Raw genomic sequence first — 20816 nt, forward strand, 5'->3', positions numbered from 1 at the left:
ACAATATTCTGTTGCATTTAAGTTTTGAGTGTTACCAAACGGTGAGAGTAGAGAGCAATTTGAAAACGCTGTTTATTGACCAATGCACTGGGACCCTGACAAAATCAATCAAGTTTAATAAAGGAATAGGTGCATCGGTGGGATTGAAATGGGAGAAAGAAATGATCCTAATTGGACCAGTCAGAAGCATCTTCAGTGTTGTTCCCACGTTTCCTGTCCTTTCTAACGAAAGCTGCTGCTTTGCTGCCTCCTGAATGCCAGATCGTGTTTCCCATCTACTGGTTTTGCATCCTCAGTCTGATGGGTTTGCCGTCAGCCTGTTCAGTCTTGACAGTTTCCATTTATTTCCATTTCTGATGTCACCACAAACCATCCCAAACATTGCTACGATCCTGCTGAATGTCACTAATTTCATACCAAAGGCATCACCATCCTCTTGCATAATCAGAACCAGCCTCTGTTTGGTGCACTGGCATAGGGGGTGGGTGTTTTGAAGCTGGCCGGGGGTGGGGGGTTGGGGTGGGGGGTGGGGAGGGTGACCGGCTGCGGATCTGCCATGCCAACCCCTAGATCATGTATACCCATTCCAAGGGCATCCCTATTCCCTGCCTGTCTGTCCCACCGACCACCCATAAATCCCATTGACCCTGGAGGCCTCTGGCCGTGCAGCTGAAGGCTATTGCTAACAGGGAATTGGCAATCCTAGTTAAGTGAGCACTTCACACATCCCAAGTCGATTTCCGTAGTGGGCGTGCCATGTAGCATGTGGGAGTTATTGTCTAGCATCCCATTCAGACCGTGATGTCTGGACACTGTGCCTGGACACAACGGGAGGCAACACCACGGACGCAGCAGCCATCATCCAACTCACAGGGGATGTGCCCCAGCCCCGGGGATATGTCCTCGGCCGGAGAGTGTGTTCGTGCAATGGGGAGATAACGTTACGTGCGGGTATCTGGGGTGCAGTGTGGGGGCCGTGAATAGGGGCCCCCCGCTGCGGCTGGATGTGCCTGGGCAGGACATGCTGGGAGGCATTTGGGGGGGAGGGGCAGAGAGCAATGGGGACTGACTGTTTGTCAGTCTCACACCCTCTCCCAATTCCTTACAGAGATCGAATGGTCTGAACAATATTCTGACCCCGCAGAACTTGCCCTAGTGGTGCTGCTGGCAGACCAGGTGGCCAGACGGCGGCAGCAGCAGAGTCGATAGAGACTCGAGGCGGCGGCCCATTTGCAGGGGTCCTCCCCAAACTCTATCCGGCCAGGGAGGGACCCCTGTTTCGAGCTGATGACGGACAGCACATGCCGCAGGAGGCTCTGCCTCAACAAGCAGACTGTGAGGCCACTATGCAATGTCCTTGTGGACCTTGCACCACGTGGAGGAGAAGGACACCTGCTGCCAGTGGCCGTCAAGTCATCGCAGCCTGAACATTTACGCCTCGGGATCATTCCAGGGCTCGAGTGGGGACTTGTGTAGCCTGGAGGTTCCCCTCCAAGTCACTCACCAGCCTGACTGGAAATATATCGGCGTTCCTTCGCTGACGCTGGGACAAAATCCTGGAATCTCTCCCTAACAATGGATGTACCTACACCTGAAGGACTGCAGCGGTTCAAGAAGTCAACTCACCACCACCTTCTGAAGGGCAACTAGTGATGGGCAATAAATGCTGGCCTAACCAGCGACGCTCACATCTCGTAAGTGAATAAAGCAAAAAAATTAATTTAAAAAAACAAGCTATAGCCCACAGAGAGATCCGACAGAATCATGGGTGCCCCGTTTGCCTGGGCAGAGAACTATATAAACTTCGACATGACCAAGCGCAACAAGATGCAGGATTCTCTGCCATCGCCAGGATGCTCCAGGTCCAGGGGCTCATAGATGGCATGCATGTCACCTGTGCTCACCGGGCCGTCTGGTAGTGCCCTGCGTCAACAGGAAAGGGTTCCACTCCTTGAACATCCAGCTTCTGTGCAACCAACACCTTACAATCATACATGTGCTTGCATGCTTCCCAGAGTGTGTGCACAACAGTTAAATCCTGGGGCAGTCAGACTTTCTTAGCCTCTTCAAGGACCACCCCAGGATGGCTGATTGCCTCTTGGGGGATAAGGGGTACCCGCTGAAGATCTATGTAATGACGCCAGTATGGAGGCCGGTGACCGGTGCGGAGACCATAGCCACTCATGAGCCACTCATTGCTGGAGGGTTGCTGACATACCTCTCTAAGCATCACGGCTGCTCTCTATCGTCTGCATCAGCTTTGAGTAAACCTGGTCCAGATGTTCATCATCTGACTGGGACCCAGCTGGGTCCTGGGATTCAGTAGAACTCCGACTGCCGTCTCGCCTGTGCGTTCCTGCCTCCACCTGATGTACATCTACAACTGGTGCTCACCAGATTGTGCCCCAGAAGTCTGACCACTGCTGTTGCCCACCGACATGTGTGTCTCTGCGCTGGTGGAGGGATGGAAGCTGTGAAGAATCAATGGTGGCATCCTCGGGGTTTCCTCTGAGGTATTGTTATGAGAGGCGGGGGTGTTGCGTTGGTGGCATGGGCACGGTGCTGGCGGAGCGGTGCCAGGCACATTCCTGGGGTGGAGTTGAGGGTGGGTGGACCAGGGCACGGTGCTGGGCAGTGGCACATTCCAGGTTTGGGAGGGGGGGGATAGTCCGGTGCCAATTCACCTGCGCAGCCTGGTGTAGGTTGTTTATCTTCTTGCGGCACTGGGTGCTGTTCCTCCTGCTCATGATGCCCGAGCTGACGGCTGCTGCCATTTCCTCCCAGGGAGCACTGGCTGCCCTGTGGCTGACCCTCTGGGCAACAGGACATTCCTTCTGGCCATGACCTCTCTCTGAGCCTCCCCAGGTCTGCGTTCCCGAATTGGGGGGGGCAGCATGATTGCGGGGGGCCGCATGATTTGTGGCGTGATTCCTTTAGTGGATCAATTATCTCTGGATTGCAGTGACCTCGCCGCGCCGAGTCACAGCAGTTCCCGCTCGTTACTACACTTGGAAACTTTTTCATTGAATCGTGCCCAATGTGTTATTCTCCGAATTGTTCTTCTAGTCGGGAACTCGTAGCTTTTTCTGTGCCTCAGTTGTTGAAAACAAATGCAAAAATGGAACATATCAATATTACCATCCAAACTTGACATCTGATAAAATGGTCTGTGAAATCTCTCGGCAAAGTAAGTAAAATTACAGAACACTTAAATCTTAAATCCTGCAATATACATTTGAGGCCGCCTTTGATATGGGAATATAGAATCAGGACTGGGTTATTTAACCCCTTGAGTCTGTTCCTCCATTCAATGAGTTCAATGGCTGACCGGTTCCCGAACTCCAAATACTTTGCTCCATGTCCACTTTGGCAAACAAAAATGCATCAGTCTCAGATTTAAAATGAACAGTTGACCGAGCACTAATTGCCTTTTACAGAAGACAGTTCCAAACTTCTATCTGAAGTGTTTCTTAATTTCATCCCTGAGAGGTCTTCCAAAGGTGTGGTGCGTTCACCATCATTTAGCTGTTTTAATATTGTTTGAGTAAAGTGCAGTTAATTGATATGATTTCTCAGAAACACCCAGGTGCATCATTTTCAGTTCTAAAAAAATGTATTTCTTTGTAGTGAAAATCTTTATCTTTATATATTCTGAAAAATGTAGAGACTTGGATCTTGAATTTGAGTTTGATAAAAGAGACTGTATTAGCAGCCATTTCAGGGGTTACATAGACAAACAGCTGCATGGAAGAACTGAAAATGTGTTTTTGGACAGTTTGATATCCCTGGTCTTCATATTAAATCTTGTCTGTAAAAGTTGCTTCACAGAACTCCAACATTTAGGAAACTGCTCAAATGTATTGGAATTTTACACAATACCAATGAGAACAGGAATGTTTCATTGTATTTCTGTACAGTGTTTGGCAAATAAGTTCCTTTGGAATTTTTATGCTGGGAATGAATGGGAAGTCGTTTGTGTTGTATTTTATTCACCACTCTTTCCTCCTTTAAAGTCATCCTCAATAGATTTAGAATTGTTGTCACGTGTACTGAGGGACAGTGAAAAGTATTGTTCTGCGTACAGTCCAGGCAGATCGTTCTATACATGAAAAACATAGGACATATGATAAATACACAATGTAATACATAGACATCGGGTGAAGCACAGAGTATAGTGCTACTACAATAGAGAAGATGCGTAGAGAGATCAGTTTAGTCCATAAGAGGGCAATTCAGGAATGTCCACTTCTTAGATCAAATAACCTTCCAAGTATCCCCTCCGTTGCTAGCGATCCATTTTATGTCTCTGTGAAACACAATTTTTAAAAAAATATTTTTTTATTCTCCTTTTTCACATTTTCTCCCCAATTTACACCCAACAATAAACAATAATCAGTAACGAATGTAATGTCAATCCCCATATCAATAACAACGATCCCATCCTCCCACCAAACCCCAGACATTGGCCCGCATGTTAACATAAATGACAAAAAGGAATCAGGAATCACCCATAGTCACCATTAACACACACCGCGCCCCTCTCCCCAACCCTCCCAGCCCTCAACCCCCCCTAATGTTCGATGTGATCCAATTCTTGAAAGTGCATAGAATAACGCCCATGAATTGTAGAACCCCTCCATCCTTCCCCGTTAAGAATTCCAGCAGGTCCCCCTGCCACGCCAGGGCACAGGGTGGAGGGGTTGATCTCCACCCTAACAGGATCCGCCTTCGGGCGATTAACGAGGCGAAGGTTACAACATCTGTCTCTGCGCTCGTTTCCATCCCCGGCTGCTCTGACACTCCGTATATGGCCTCCCGAGGGCTGGGCCCAGTTTCACGTGCACCACTTTAGAGATTACCCTAAACACCTCCTTCCAGTAATCCTCCAGCTTTGGACAGGACCAAAACATATGAACGTGGTTTGCGGGGCCTCCCCCGCAACGTTTACACACATCTTCTACCCCCTCAAAGAGCCGGCTCATCCTTGCCCTTGTAAGGTGTGCTCTATACACCACTTTCAGCTGTATCACCCCAACCTCGCACACTAGGTGGAGGCGTTCACCCTCCGGAGCACCTCACACGAGAACCCCTCCTCTCCCAATACCCTCTCCCAACTCTTCCTCCCACTTTGCCTTGATCCCTTCTAGCAGCGCCTTCTCTTACTCCAAAATAGCCCCGTAAACCGCCCATACTACCCACTTCTCCAGTCCCCCTGTCGTCAGCACCTCCTCCAGCAATGCGGAAGCCGGCTCTACTGGGAAGCTTTGCATCTCCTTTCTGGCAAAGTCTTGAACCTGCATGTATCTAAATATTTCCCCCTGCTCCCGTCCATACTTCGCTCCCAGCTCCTTCAATCCCGCAAAACGACCCCCAAGAAATGCATCTTTTAGTGTCCTAATTCCTTTCTCCTCCCATCTCCGAAAATTTCCATCCCACTTCCCTGGCTCAAATCTATGGTTCCCCCGAATTGGCATTTCCCTTGACCCTGCCCCCAACCCGAAGTGCTGTCGAAACTACCTCAAATCCTCGACGAAGCTATTACTACCGGACTCCCTGAGTATCTCACCGGGGCCATCGGGAGCGGCACTGTTGCTAGCGCCTTCAATCCTGACCCCCTACCCAAACTCTCCTCCATTCTGACCGATTGGGAGTCAACCCCTCTGACGTAGCTCTGTACCTTCTCCACATTCGCCGGCCAGTAATAATACATCAGGTTTGGAAGACTCAAACCCCCTGCCTGCCTTCCTCTCTGTAGTAGCACCTTTTTGGGCTAATTTAGCACACTGGGCTAAATAGCTGGCTTGTAATGCAGAACAAGGCAGCAGCGCGGGTACAATTCCCGTACCAGCCTCCCCGAACAGGCGCCGTAATGTGGTGACTAGGGGCTTTTCACAGTAACTTAATTGAAGCTTACTTGTGACCGTAAGCGATTATTATTAATTTTGGCCACCTTCCCTCCCCATATGAACGAGGTAATCATTCCTTCAATCTCTCTAAAAAATGCCTTTGGCAAGAAAATCGGCAGGCATTGAAAAATAAACCGGAATCGCGGCAGCACATTCATTTAAACCGCTTGTACCCGCCCCGGCCCTGTGAAACAAACTTGAGCATGTTTCTATGTCAAGGGCACTAAATAAATTAAGTATGTGGAGTGAATGGGAAATCCCTCGCATTTTACATAAAGGGAGTCGTTGGTTGGTTTTAATCTCCTGAGATTCTCTACGGAGAAATGAGAAGTTGGTTCTCTGCAGTACAATATATTAGAAGGGTTTGGCCCAATGGAATTTTTTATGCTTTGCGTCTACTTTTAATTTGAAGTTAACTATATTGTGATCTTCACTAAATATGTGTATTGGAAATGCTAATAAGGGCAGCACGGTGGTGCAGTGGGTTAGCCCTGCTGCCTTACGGCGCTGAGGTCCCAGGTTCGATCCCAGCTCTGGATCACTGTCCGTGTGGAGTTTGCACATTCTCCCTGTGTTTGCGTGGGTTTCGCTCCCACAACCCAAAGATGGGCAGCATGGTAGCACAAGTGGCTAGCACTGTTGCTTCACAGCACCAGGGTCCCAGGTTCAATTCTCCGCTGGGTCACCGTCTGTGCGGAGTCTGCAATTTCTCCCTGTGTCTGCAGGGGTTTACTCCGGGTGTTCCGGTTTCCTCCCACAGTCCAAAGACGTACAGGTTATGTGGATTGGCCATGATAACTTGCCCTTAGTGAGGGGCTCCCACTAAAAAGGGCGGAGAGGAGCTTCAGATATTTGGGGGTCCAGGTGGCCAGGAGCTGGGGGACCCTGCATAGGCTTAACTTTACAAGGCTGGTGGAGCAAATGGAGGAGGAGTTCAAGAGGTGGGACGCGTTGCCGCTGTCCTTGGCGGGTATTTCATAGAATTTACAGTGCAGAAGGCAGAAGGGTAGGGTGCAGTCAATCAAAATGATGGTGCTCCCAAGGTTTTTGTTCCTGTTCCAGTGCCTCCCCGTGTTTATCCCGAAGGCTTTTTTCAGGCGGGTTAACAGGAGTATAATGGGGTTTGTGTGGGCGCGAGGGACTCCGAGGGTGAGAAGGGTGTTCCTGGAGCGGAGTAGAGATAGGGGGGGGGCTGGCGCTGCCCAACCTCTGTGGGTACTACTGGGCCGCCAATGTGACGATGGTGCGCAAATGGGTGATGGAGGTGGAGGGGGCTGCATGGAAGAGGCTGGAGACGGCGTCCTGTGTGGGTACGAATCTGGGGGAGCTGGCAACGGCGCCGCTGCCGCTCCCTCCAAGGAGGTATACCATGAGCCCGGTGGTGGTGGCAGCCCTCAAAATTTGGGGGCAGTGGAGGCGGCATAGGGGGGAAGTTGGGGCCTCGGCGTGGACCCCATTACAGGGGAACCACCGGTTCGCCCCAGGAAGAACAGGTGGAGGGTTTTCGGGGTGGCACAGGGCAGGGATACGAAAGTTGGGGGACCTGTTTGTGGACGGGAAGTTCGCGAGCTTGGGTGAGCTGGAGGAGAAGTACGGGCTCCCCCCCCGGGGAACACCTTCAGGTACTTACAGGTAAGGGCGTTTTCCAGACGGCAGGTGGTGGAATTCCTGCGGCTACTGCCACACACAGTACAGGACAGGGTGCTCTCGGGGGGTGAGTGGGAGTGGGGAAGATCTCGGAAACCTACCAGGTGATGCAAGAGGAGGAGGAGGCCTCGGTGGTGGAGTTGAAAGGTAAGTGGGAGGAGGAGTTGGGAGAGGAAATCGAAGAGGTGACGTGGGCAGATGCCCTAGGAAGGGTGAATTCTTCCTCTTCGTGCGCGAGGCTCAGCCTCATACAGTTTAAGGTGCTGCACAGGGCACACATGACCGGGACAAGGATGAGCCAGTTCTTTGGGGGTGAGGACAGGTGTGTTAGGTGCTCAGGGAGCCCAGCAAATCATACCCATATGTTCTGGGCATTTGGAGGAATTTTGGAAGGGCGCAGCGAGGATGGTGTTGAGAGTGGTAGGATCCAGGGTCAGACCGGGCTGGGGGCTCGCAATATTTGGGGTGGCAGAGGAGCCGGGAGTGCAGGAGGCGAAAGAGGCCGGAATTCTGACCTTTGCGTCCCTGGTAGCTCTGCGAAGGATTCTCCTTCAGTGGAAAGATGCGAGGCCCCCAAGCGTGGAATCCTGGATCAGCGATATGGCAGGGTTCATTAAATTGGAGAGGATGAAATACGCCTTGAGAGGGACGGTCCAAGGATTCTTTAGGCGGTGGCAACCGTTCTTAGACTTTCTGGCAGAACGATAGACATTGGTCAATGGCAGCAGCAGCTCGGGGGGGGGGGGGGGGGGGCCGTGGTTACTTTATTTTTGTTTTGTGTTATGTGCACTGGAGGGTCTGAGGGGGTGTATACACCTGTTGTGTTAAGTCGTGGTGTTTATGTTAATTTATTATTTATGTACAGGGGAGGGGTTGCTTTTTTAGATTGTGTTTTGTACTTAACCCTGTTGGGTTCTTTTTTCTTTCTCGTTTTGTTATTGATATTTTATGAAAACCTTCAATAAAAATTATTTAAAACAAAAAAAGGTTGGGAGGGGTTATTGGGTTACAGGGATAGGGTGGAAGTGAGGGCTTAAGTGGGTCGGTGCAGACTCGATGGGCCGAATGGCCTCCTTCTGCACTCTGTGCAGGCTAGGTCGATTGGCCATGCCAAATTGCCCCATAATTAGAAAAAATGAATTGGGTACTGCAAATTTTTTTTTTTTAAATGCTAATAATTTGAAAAATAAATTAAAAATCACATTGGAATTGTAGATTGTAGGTATGGTCTTGGGTAGCTTCCTAAACATTTAACTCAGTGAATCTTTAATAAAACCCTTGTAAAGCAAGCCCTGATAAACGGGTTTTATTCTTTTTGATCCACAGTCCCCTCCTACCCCATTGCACATGTGGCTGATGGCCTCAATAAATAATTCATTTTTTGCAGCTCTATAGGTTCTGTACCAGCCAATGCTTTCTAGTCAAAAATACACCGAATTAAGTAAATGACTTGTGTTGCTGCTGGAAATTGGCGAGTAAGTTTGCAAAGCTTTATTGCCGGCAGTAATATGACAGACTGGTACGAAAATCATACAAAAGTCTGAGAACACGCACAACCAGATTCAGAAACCGCTTTTTGCCCGCTGTTACCAGACTTCTAAACGACCCTCTTATGGACTGACCGGATTAATACTATACTCCTGTATACTTCACCTGATGCCGGTGTCTATGTATTTACATTGTGTACCTTGTGTTGCCCTATTATGTATTTTCTTTTTCTTTTCATGTACTAAATGACCTGTTTGTGCTGTTCGCAGAAAAATACTTTTCGCTGTACCTCGGTACACGTGAGAATAAACAAATCTCGAGGAGGAAAGATTATTTTGTCTTTGTCGGAATGTTTAAAGTTTACAATGAGATCTTTACTGAGGCACATTGGCTAGTAATTCAGCTATATTTGCCAAATGGAGCATTTAGTATTTAGCATTATGTTTCTCAGAAATGGTGACTGTAGCTTGCAAAATCGTTTGAGCACTTCTACAATTCACTGAGCAGTTTCTCTGCTTCAGTTTACAGCTGGAAGTCAGGCTACTAAATATTGTTTCAAGTTTCAAATTCTGATTCACTCTTCTGTCGTGTTGTGCAATGTTTTGGTTATTACATTTAGCTAATGTTGCCTGATAATTTTCAGGTGCACAGAACAGTACAGTTCAAACATGCAAATAAGGCATGTAGCCCATGAGCTTGTCTGAGATGCTGGGAGTCCACAGAGTGAAAAGCATTTTGGAAGTAATGCATCTGTTGATGGAGTTAACTTGATTAGCTGTTCTTTCTTTGCAAAGTCCAATGTACCATTAAAACCTCCTCAGTATCTTGATATGTTCTCTTGTTAAAACATTCAGTTTGCAATGGATATATACATATATAGGGAGAAGTTGCTCCTATTTCTGTGCACATAAAGCCATTTTGTTAAATCCAGTATGAATCTAGTCAAGACTGCACAGCAGAAAACCTTGGCTGCATTTTAAACCTTATTTGTTCTCTTTATTTTTGATAATCCTCCTACATAGTGGATTTCCTAGTGCACGCTTTAAGAGGCAAAGCCCCCCTTTTTGGGCCTATTTTGTTTAAAAGTATTGACTGGTCTGCACCTGATGATACCATTGTTAGCCTTCATTTTTTGATTTATAAAAAAACTTAGAGTACCCAATTCATTTTTTCCAATTAAGGGGCAATTTAGCGTAGCCAATCCACCCACCTGCACATCTTTGGGTTGTGAGGGTGACACCCACGCAAACACAAGGAGAATATGCAAACTCCACACAGACAGTGACCCAGTGCCGGGATCGAATCTGGGACCTCGTCACTGTGAGGCAGCAATGCTAACCACTGCGTCACCGTGTTCTCCTTCATTTCTTGATTTAAATGAAAATGCTGAATTCACTTTCTTTTGTAAAGTACTTAGAAAACATTCTATTGCAATAGATAGAAATTCTGCTGCCACTGGAAAAAGAACAATTTTGCGAATTACACACCGGTTTAATAAAAATATAAATCAAAGCTGGCAAAGGGACTTAATTGCTGTACAATCTTAACACAGTCCATCTTCAAACTAGATGTTATTGGGGAGAGAAGGATAAACAAATGCAGCTTAGTACAAACTAATGACTCTATTTGAAAAGAGGTTTTCAGCATCACTCACAGAACAGATACAGATCAGATATCTGAAGTAAGACTTATAGGTTGGTAACAGTGCCAGCAACAAGCAATGTTTAGGAGCCATTTAAAAATGTGTTGGCGGACAATTTCAACATCTGACAACTGTAGCAATCTAATTTAAATTTTGCAGCCTAAAATTAGGAAACCTAAAAGTTGTTGCATATGTGAACACATGAGCATATGGAATTGAGCTTCTGACTGATGGGTATGCATTCTGTCACTGAGGATATAGGGTTCGGCATTACTGGTGATTGTGACTATTAAATTCTGCTTCATGATGTATTTTCAGCAGTTAATTTTGTGGGACATTTCGGATTCTTTTTTAAAATCTTTTTTTTAATAGATTTAGAGTAGTCAATTTTTTTTTTCCAATTAAGGGGCAATTTAGCATTTCCAATTCACCTACCCTGCACATCTTTTTGAATTGTGGGAGTGAGACCCACGCAGACACGGGAAGAATGTGCAAACTCTACATGGACAGAGACCTGGGGCCCGGATCGAACCCGGGACCTCGGCGGTGTGAGACAGCAGTGCTAACCACTGTGCTGCGGTGCGCTCTGGACCTTTCTGATTCTAAGGAGTCCAGGCTACGTGTTCAAAAATAAAATAAAAATAAAAATCCAACTATACAAATGGCTGATTTCCTGCTCTTGTTGAACTTTCAAGTGTGAGAGGCTAGAAATAGCTGTGCTATTCACTGAACGAACCCAGCAAAACTATGTCAACCTCTTTAATCTCGTTGGCATGACATGTATAAGTAATGGAAAGCCATCGAACTGTCAGGCAGAAGGCAGAGAGTTGGGATAAAAGGTTCTTTTTCGGAATGGCAACCGGTGACGAGTGGTGTCCCGCAGGGTTCAGTGTTGGGGCCACAGCTGTTCTCTTTATATATTAACGATCTAGACGACGGGACTGGGGGCATTCTGGCTAAGTTTGCCGATGATACAAAGATAGGTGGAGGGGCAGGTAGTATGGAGGAGGTGGGGAGGCTGCAGAAAGATTTAGACAGTTTAGGAGAGTGGTCCAAGAAATGGCTGATGAAATTCAACGTGGGCAAGTGCGAGGTCTTGCACTTTGGAAAAAAGAATAGAGGCATGGACTATTTTCTAAACGGTGACAAAATTCATAATGCTGAAGTGCAAAGGGACTTGGGAGTCCTAGTCCAGGATTCTCTCAAGGTAAACTTGCAGGTTGAGTCCGTAATTAAGAAAGCAAATGCAATGTTGTCATTCATCTCAAGAGGCTTGGAATATAAAAGCAGGGATGTACTTCTGAAGCTTTATAAAGCATTAGTTAGGCCCCATTTAGAATACTGTGAGCAATTTTGGGCCCCACACCTCAGGAAGGACATACTGGCACTGGAGCGGGTCCAGCGGAGATTCACACGGATGATCCCAGGAATGGTAGGCCTAACATACGATGAACGTCTGAGGATCCTGGGATTATATTCATTGGAGTTTAGGAGGTTGAGGGGAGATCTAATAGAAACTTACAAGATAATGAATGGCTTAGATAGGGTGGACGTAGGGAAGTTGTTTCCATTAGCAGGGAAGACTAGGACCCGGGGGCACAGCCTTAGAATAAAAGGGAGTCACTTTAGAACCGAGATGAGGAGAAATTTCTTCAGCCAGAGAGTGGTGGGTCTGTGGAATTAATTGCCACAGAGGGCGGTGGAGGCCGGGATGTTGAGTGTCTTTAAGACAGAAGTTGATAAATTCTTGATTTCTTGAGGAATTAAGGGCTATGGAGAGAGAGCAGGTAAATGGAGTTGAAATCAGCCATGATTGAATGGTGGAGTGGACCCGCTGGGCCGAATGGCCTTACTTCCTCTCCTATGTCTTATGGTCTTATGGACAGGGAGATGGGCAGTGGACTTCACAGAAGGAGCTGTACTGAATAGTATTATGATAAAGGGCAGGCAAAAGTGTGAACTGGATTGAGTCCTGTTAATTAAAAGTCCTGAGTTGCAAGGTGTTGGCCAGTGTCATGGTTCAAGATGAGCTGAAAGATGTGTTACATGTGAAGTTATATGGATTAAGCAATATATAAAGACCTGTATGCGGACTTCCGGTTGCGGGTATGCGGAGCTAAGCCGCACGAATCGGCAGCTCCCGCGAAGACGGACTTTCGGGCTCGATAGAAGAGCCCCAACGGGACTTTTCACACAGCCAACCCGTGGGGAAGAGAGGAAAGAGGTCCCCCACTAACCTGTATGGACCGGACCCGCAGCGAAACGGCCAAAAAAACGGCACTGGAGCAGCGGGAGAAGAAGGGTAAAATAAACAAAATGGCGGCGGCCGGGGACAAAGAAGAGATGCAAGAATTCATCAAGCGCTGCTTCGAGGAGCTGCGCAAGGAGATGGTGGCGCCGATGCTGGCAATAATTGAGGGACTTGGGGCAACCCAGAAAGCCCACGAGGTGAAGATCCAGGAGATCCAGGACAAAGTGAGTGAGAATGAGGACGAGCTCTTGGGCCTGGCTGTGAAAGTGGAGCGGCACGAGGCGCTACACAAGACGTGGGCGGGAAGACTCGACCTGGAGAACAGGTCGAGGAGAAACAATTTGAGGATCCTGGGTCTCCCAGAAGGAGTGGAGGGGGCCGACGCCGCGGCATATGTGGGCACAATGATCGGGGCGCGGAGGTCCCCCCGGGGTTGCTGGAGCTGGAAGGGGCGCACCGGGTGCTGGCGAGGAAGCCCAAAGCAAACGAGCCGCCAAGGGCGATGGTGGTGAGATTTCAACGGTTCACAAATAGCGAGAAGGTCCTTAAATGGGCCAAGAAGGAGCGGAGCAGCAAGTGGGACAATGCTGAGATTAGAATATACCCGGACTGGAGCACGGAGGTCGCTAAGCGGAGAGCGGGTTCAACCGGGCCAAAGCGGTGCTGCATCGGAAAGGAGTGAAATTTGGAATGTTGCAGCCAGCGCGCCTGTGGGTCACACATAACGGCCAACACCACTACTACGAAACGCCTGAAGAGGCGTGGACCTTTTATATTAACTGAAAAGTTGGACTCTAATTGAGGGTTTGTGAGGGTGGGGGGTATTTGAGGGTTGAAGTATGATGGCGGTTGTATATAGGGGGCAGGCACGCACAGGGAATGTTATATGGGCTGGGGACGAGAGACCAGGCCGCAACAGAAGCTGCGTCAGGGGGGGGCGGGGCAGGCTCTGGAAAGCGCAGGGTTTTTCTCCCGCGCGCGGGAAGAAAGGTGGGAGGGGGAGCGTAGGAACGTCTACTGATGGGGAGATTCCCTTACGGGGGGGGGGGGTCAAAGGGATGGCGGGGGAAGCCGGTGTCAGCAGGCGTCAGCTGACTTATGGGAGTGATATGGGGGAGCAAAAAAGCTAGACAGGGGTCTAGCGGGGGGGAGGGAAGGGGAGGAGGGGGGGGGGGGGGGAACAGGGTTGCTGCTGCAATGGCCGAAAGGGAATGGGACACAGAAGAGGTGGCCGGGACGGAGGTGAGGGAGACGCGGACACGGGACTGGCCCAGAAAAGGAGATGGCTAGTCGGCGGGGGTGGGTGAGAGCCCCTCCAATCCGGCTGATAACGTGGAACATGAGGGGCCTGAACGGACCGGTGAAGAGGGCTTGAGTGTTCGCGCATTTGAAGGGACTGAAGGTAGACGTGGCTATGCTCCAAGAGACACACCTGAAGGTGGCGGAACAGGTTAGGTTAAGAAGGGGATGGGTAGCACAGGTATTTCACTCGGGACTGGACGCAAAAAACAGAGGGGTGGCAATTCTGGTGGGAAAACATGTGTCATTTGAGGCCAAGACTATCGTAGCGGACAATGGAGGGAGATACGTGATGGTGAGTGGTAGGTTGTAAGGGACGTGGGTGGTGTTGGTAAATGTATACGCCCCGAACTGGGATGATGCTGGATTTATGAAGCGCATGTTGGGGCGCATCCCGGACCTGGAGGTAGGAGGACTGATAATGGGAGGGGACTTTAACACAGTGCTGGACCCAGCACTAGACCGCTCCAGATCAAGGATGGGAAAGAGGCCGGCGGCGGCCAGGGTGCTCAGGGGGTTTATGGACCAGATGGGGGAGTGGACCCATGGAGGTTTGCAAGACCGCAGGCCAGGGAATTTTCTTTCTTCTCCCACGTGCACAAGGCATACTCCCGGATAGACTTCTTTGTGCTGGGCAGGGCGCTCATCCCGAGGTGGAGGGGACGGAGTATTCGGCCACAGCCGTTTCGGACCATGCCCCGCACTGGGTGGAAGTGGGGCTGGGAGAGGAGAGGGACCAACGGCCGCTGTGGCGGTTGGATGTGGGACTGTTGGCAGATGAGATGGTGTGTGGTAAGGTAAGGGCGTGTATTGAAAGGTACTTGGAGGCCAACGACAACGGGGAGGTGCGAGTGGGGGTGGTATGGGAGGCGTTGAAGGTGGTGATCAGGGGAGAGCTAATCTCCATCAGAGCTCATAGGGAGAAGACAGAGGACAGGGAAAGGGAGAGGTTAGTGGGGGAGATTTTGCGAGTGGACAGGAGATACGCAGAGGCCCCGGAGGAAAGATTACTTGGGGAAAGGCGACGGCTCCAGACGGAGTTTGACCTGTTGACCACGGGTAAGGCGGAGGCACAGTGGAGGAAGGCGCAGGGGGCGACCTACGAGTACGGGGAAAAGGCCAATCGGATGCTGGTACACCAGCTCCGTAAGAGGGCGGCAGCGAGGGAAATAGGGGGAGTCAAAGATGGTGGGGGAGCCATGGCCCAGAGTGCAACGGAAATAAACAAGGTATTCAAGGCCTTCTACGAAGAGCTGTACAGATCCCAGCCCCCAGGGGGAGAAGAGGGTATGGGAAGATTCCTGGACCAACTGCGGTTCCCGAGGGTGGAGGAGCAAGAGGTGGCTGGTTTGGGGGCACCAATCGGGTTGGAGGAGCTGACTAAGGGTTTGAGGAGCATGAAGGCGGGGAAGGCCCTGGGGCCAGACGGGTTCCCGGTGGAGTTCTATAGAAAGTATGCGGACCTGTTGGCCCCGCTACTAGTGAGGACCTTTAACGAGGCAAGAGAGGAGGGGTCCCTGCCCCCGACAATGTCGGAGGCGACAATTTCCTTGATTCTGAAGCGAGACAAGGACCCACTGCAATGTGGATCGTACAGGCCTATTTCGCTCCTTAATGTGGACGCTAAGCTATTGGCAAAAGTGCTGGCCACGAGGATTGAGGACTGTGTCTCGGGGGTGATACATGAGGACCAGACGGGATTTGTAAAGGGCAGGCAATTAAATACGAATGTGCGGTGACTCTTAAACGTGATAATGATGCCATCGGAGGAGGGCGAGGCGGAGATAGTGGCAGCCATGGACGCGGAAAAGGCCTTTGACCGAGGTGGATTGGCCACACTAAATTGCCCCTTAGTTGGAAAAAAAATGAATTTGGTATTGTAAATTTATTTTTAAAAAAATGATCAAATTGACTTTTGTGCCTCCATCATTTAACCCTGATCTGTTCTCTTTAAAATTGTTTGTCTTGCTGCACAAGGTAGGAACTGGTGTGTACTGTGGAGTACACCAATTCTATCCTGGACCTATAGGTATAAATAATTATTGTACAAAATGGTACTTCCCGAAGTTTAGTCCAGGAATTGTTTAAAAAAAATTACTTTCAGATGTAATATTGTCCCGCATGATTCCTGGACCAAAGGATAGACCGCTAATTTGCCAACTGGGCCTGCTACTGGGGCTGTTAAACCAGGGACCTGCTAATGAAGACAAAATACTGCAGATGCTGGAGTGGTGGAACAATTCAGCTGGTGCGGCTGCATCTGTGGAGAGAGAAACAGAGTTAATGCTTTGTGTCCAATATAACTCTTTAATTTTTAATTTTTATAATCTTTATTGTCACAAGTAGGCCTACATTCGCACTGCAGTGAAGTTACTGTGAAAAGCCCCTAGTCACCACATTCCGGCACCTGTTCAGGTGCACAGAGGAAGAATTCAGAATTAACTAACAGCACGGCCGGGATTCTCCGAGTCCGTGCCGGTTCGGAGAATTGCTGGTGACGTGGGAAATTCCGACGCGGCGACCGGAGAATTGGTGGCAATAGCACCCGCGGGGACGATGCGGCGCTGGTCGGGGGCCAGTGAAAGAGGACCCCGCGGCGATTCTCTGCGGTCAACCGGCCGAATTCCCACCTAGTTCCGCCGAGTTCCACTGGTGTGGTTCCAACCTGGGCTCGGACTCGCGGCTGCGGTGGCCGCCCTGGTGGGGGGGCGGGAAGATCAGACTCCGGGGGGGTGCCTCCACGGTGTCCAGGCCCGTGATCGTGTGCTATCGATTGGCGGGCGCCCGCGATCTGGAGGGGGCCTACCTCTTTCTGCGCTGTAGGGCTCCGCCATGTTGCTCGGCGCAGGTGTGGAAACGGCCACAGCGTGCATGTGCCGGTGCAGAGACGGCCGTCGCGCGCATGCGCGAACCTGCGACAGCAGTACAGGGCCGCCTTTTGGCGCCGGAGCAGCGCACAGCACTCTGGCGTCGTGCTGGTCCCCTGAGGGCCGCTGAATCGCTGGGCCAGGAGATCCGTTGACGCCGCCGTGCACCACTCCGGTGTTTACCCGGGATTTCAGAGAATCCCGACCCACGTCTTTCGGGACTTGTGGGAGGAAATCTGAGCACCGGAGGAAAACAACACAGACACAGGGAGAACATGCGGACTCCGCACAGACAGTGATCCAAGCCAGGAATCTAACCTGGGACCCTGATGCTGTGAAGCAACAGTGCTAACCACTGTGCTACCGTGCCGCCCATTATTATTGTTCTTTGGAACAATAATAACCTGCTAATGATACTGTGGATCTGGAAGATTCATAGCAACACTCTTGGGCACGTGCCTTTTCCAGTTAATCTTTCTGTTTTAATTGACCATCCTATGGGATGTGATGCTCGGTCTCCAGTTATCATGTATCTTTCCACCAGGGCAGCACGGTGGCGCAGTGGGTTAGCCCTGCTGCCTCACGGCGCCGAGGTCCCAGGTTCAATCCCGGCTCTAGGTCACTGTCTGTGTGGAGTTTGCACATTCTCCCGTGTTTGCGTGGGTTTCGTCCCCCGCAACGCAAAGATGTGCAGGGTGGGTGAATTGGCCACGCTAAATTGCCCCTTAATTGGAAAAAATGAATCGGGTATTCTAAATTTATAAAAAGAAAATGTATCCTTCCACCACTGTGGGGATGCTGTAATTAGACCAGGTCTTGCATTGTTTTCAGAATCCTCTTTGTAAAGCTGACAACAGCCTGCAGTCTTTACGTTGCATCATATTACCCCCCGCAATGTGATATAAATCATATTGCATCCTTCATGCACTGCAGTATTCAGGAACTGAAATGCAGTATTATACACTATCAATACAAGCTGCTATGTAGAACTCTATTTTCAAGTGCGTAGTTTTTTCCTAAGCAGTTGAGACGAGAAGAAAAACAGACTTGGATTTATATAGCACCTTATTGTGAGTTTTGAGGAGTTATCTATATAGTAGATCACTTTGATGTACATAGGCTGCTACTATATATATGTTTATATTCGGTGCTATTAGTTGAAGGGAAATTGTTGGCCAGGATACTGGGGAAATTCCCCATGATCTTTAATATCTACCTGAACACTGGAAGAGGCAGTTAAGTTTTCACTTTAATAAGAAAAACTCACACAGTTGAGTTTATGAAAAAAGTGATGAGCCATTTAATCACCACATTCCCGTACCAGCCTCCCCGAACAGGCGCCGGAATGTGGCGACAAGGGGCTTTTCACAGTAACTTCATTGAAGCCTACTTGTGACAATAAGCGATTTTCATTTCATTTCATTTCATTTCACTCGCTGATCCCCCCTCCAAAAAAAACAAAAGCAGTCAAGTTAGGTAACAATCTCAAAAGTGCTTGTGGCTGGGGCTTGGGGCTTTGGGGGTGGGGGGGTGGGGGGGGCGGAAGGATCCATGCAGTGTGTCTTTAGGACAGCTGTTGCCTGTTGCACAAGTCCATTAGCCAGGAGTGAGTGTTTGATGAGTATGATAAATGTGGGCAATAAGCATAAAGAATGGTGGCTGTTGGAGCAGGAAGTAGGGTAATGTACATATGCACAAGTGGTGTCTCACTTCAAATAAGAAAGGAAACTAGCTGTCCTGGAAGTGCTATTTTACAATTCACAGGGGCAATTGTGTGGCGCAGTAATTTTGGCCACAATTTTCTCCCCACCTTTACAAAAGCAGTCTATTTAAATTTGACAATAAGTACTGTTGTCAGTTTTTTATTGGGCAGATAGCAAGGAAAATCTGTACTGGATTGCATTGGAAGGAACTGAATAGCATTTTGTACTGACTGAACTGCAATGAGCTAATTGTTACCGAGTGATACATTGCCAGGGACCATGTCACAAAACAACCTGGAGAACAGCTACTTTGAAGTAACTTTGTTTATTATGGACTTTGCAATGAACCTAGGATTCTTTCGGCAATCTATTGTGTTTTAATGGATTTTGCCAGATGAATAATAATAGGTAGGGCTGTTAGTGACTCTTACAGATATCCAATGGATTGATTATAAATCTATAGGATTAGTAATTTATCATAAATTATTCTAGTTATAGAATGATATGTCCTAGGATTGTTACATACTGCGGATTTCATTGGATAAATTGTAAATATAACAGGATTGCTTCTGTGTTGAACCCAGTTACAGTAGATACCCCATCAGTCATAAAGGTTTTTCCAGTACTGGAGAACCATATAAAATGCAAATTGAATAATTTTATTTCTATCACCCCCAAGTCAGTAACACCCTCAATTTAAAAAAAAAAAAACCCTCATTGCTGGGTGAGGCAGAATTTCTGTAGAAAATCTGTGACCTGAGATTATAGGAAGTACTGAGCCAAGCAGGAAGTAATGGGGGAAGGGAGGTCTGCAGAGAGGAAAGAGGCCTATTGCAGTTTCTCACGCCTGACTATTAGCTGTTGGAATGCCACAATAGCATTTTGGTACTGTGTTCAAAATTATGAGGCTTTAGTACATACAACGTGCTAGGACGTGTTCTGTACTTTGTAATGCATTGCCTATTTTTCAACATGTCCTGTCATGTTGCATGAATTTTTAGAATTCAGTTTTAATTTTCAAGTTCCTCCTTCTGATACCACCCATAGTATGTTATAGTATCAATCATGCAGTGACAAGTCAGCCTTTTATAAACATTTATTTTGGCACCTACAAGTTTCTATCCTTTTCAAACCAATCATAAATGTAGCTCTACTGAAGTGACTTATACAAAGATAGTGTGCTGCTGATCATCCAATTCTTTTGAGTCCTGAGAGTGTCCCTTGAAAGGCACAGACAACATGGCCTCTTTATATTTGCCTTCAGATAGAATCACTCCATAGAATCTCTACAGTGCAGAAGTAGGCCATTCGTCCCATTGAGTCTGCATTGTCTCTGAGGCCTAGGCCCACTCTCCCACCCTATCCCCGTAACCCTATCTAACCGTTGGACATTAAGGGACAATTTAGCATGATAAATCCACTTAACCTGCACAACTTTGGACTGTGGGAGGAAACTCACGCAGACAAGGGGAGAATGAGTAAGTCACCCAAGGTAGGAGTCGAACCCGGGTCCCTGGTGCTGTGAAGCAGCAGTGCTAACCACTCTGCCACCTTTTTTTTTGTATCAGCAACATATGTATTTGTAAATGGAGAAGAGCATTGCTTAGCATTTGGGATTCTTTGTATCACATTGGTGCTGGAATTCCAGAAAGGCAATGGTAAAATATTTGATGAATGATCCTCTGCAGCTTGCACATAAAAGAATTTGCCTGGAAAATTACTTTCCATGGATGATTCTGCCAGGCTTTAAAGCATGAGCTTATTCAATTTATGCATGCAGGATAATGTCATCTGCAGGGTTGCAAACTGGACATTTTTAAATAGTATGTCTGGAGATCTTGATTTTTCCTACCTCATCCCTGTTAGTTTTGATCAACGACCAAATGCATTTATATGGTGCTTTTTAAGAAAGTAAAATGCTCCGAGATGCTTAACAGGAGTGTAGTTAAACCAAAGAAACCCACCAAACTTAAGAAATAGGCAGTAAGACAAGTGATCTAAAGGTAGGTCAAG

The 20816-nt window shown here is 48.4% G+C and overlaps 1 protein-coding gene across 1 annotated transcript in view; it reads left to right on the plus strand.

Annotated features, from left to right (window-relative positions):
• Window positions 1-20816, plus strand: part of grk3 (G protein-coupled receptor kinase 3) — a 416009-nt gene that overhangs the window by 13961 nt on the left and 381232 nt on the right. The window lies entirely within an intron of this gene.

This window comes from Scyliorhinus torazame, chromosome 1 (assembly GCF_047496885.1).
Source record: "Scyliorhinus torazame isolate Kashiwa2021f chromosome 1, sScyTor2.1, whole genome shotgun sequence".
NCBI classification, from domain to species: Eukaryota; Metazoa; Chordata; class Chondrichthyes; order Carcharhiniformes; family Scyliorhinidae; genus Scyliorhinus; species Scyliorhinus torazame.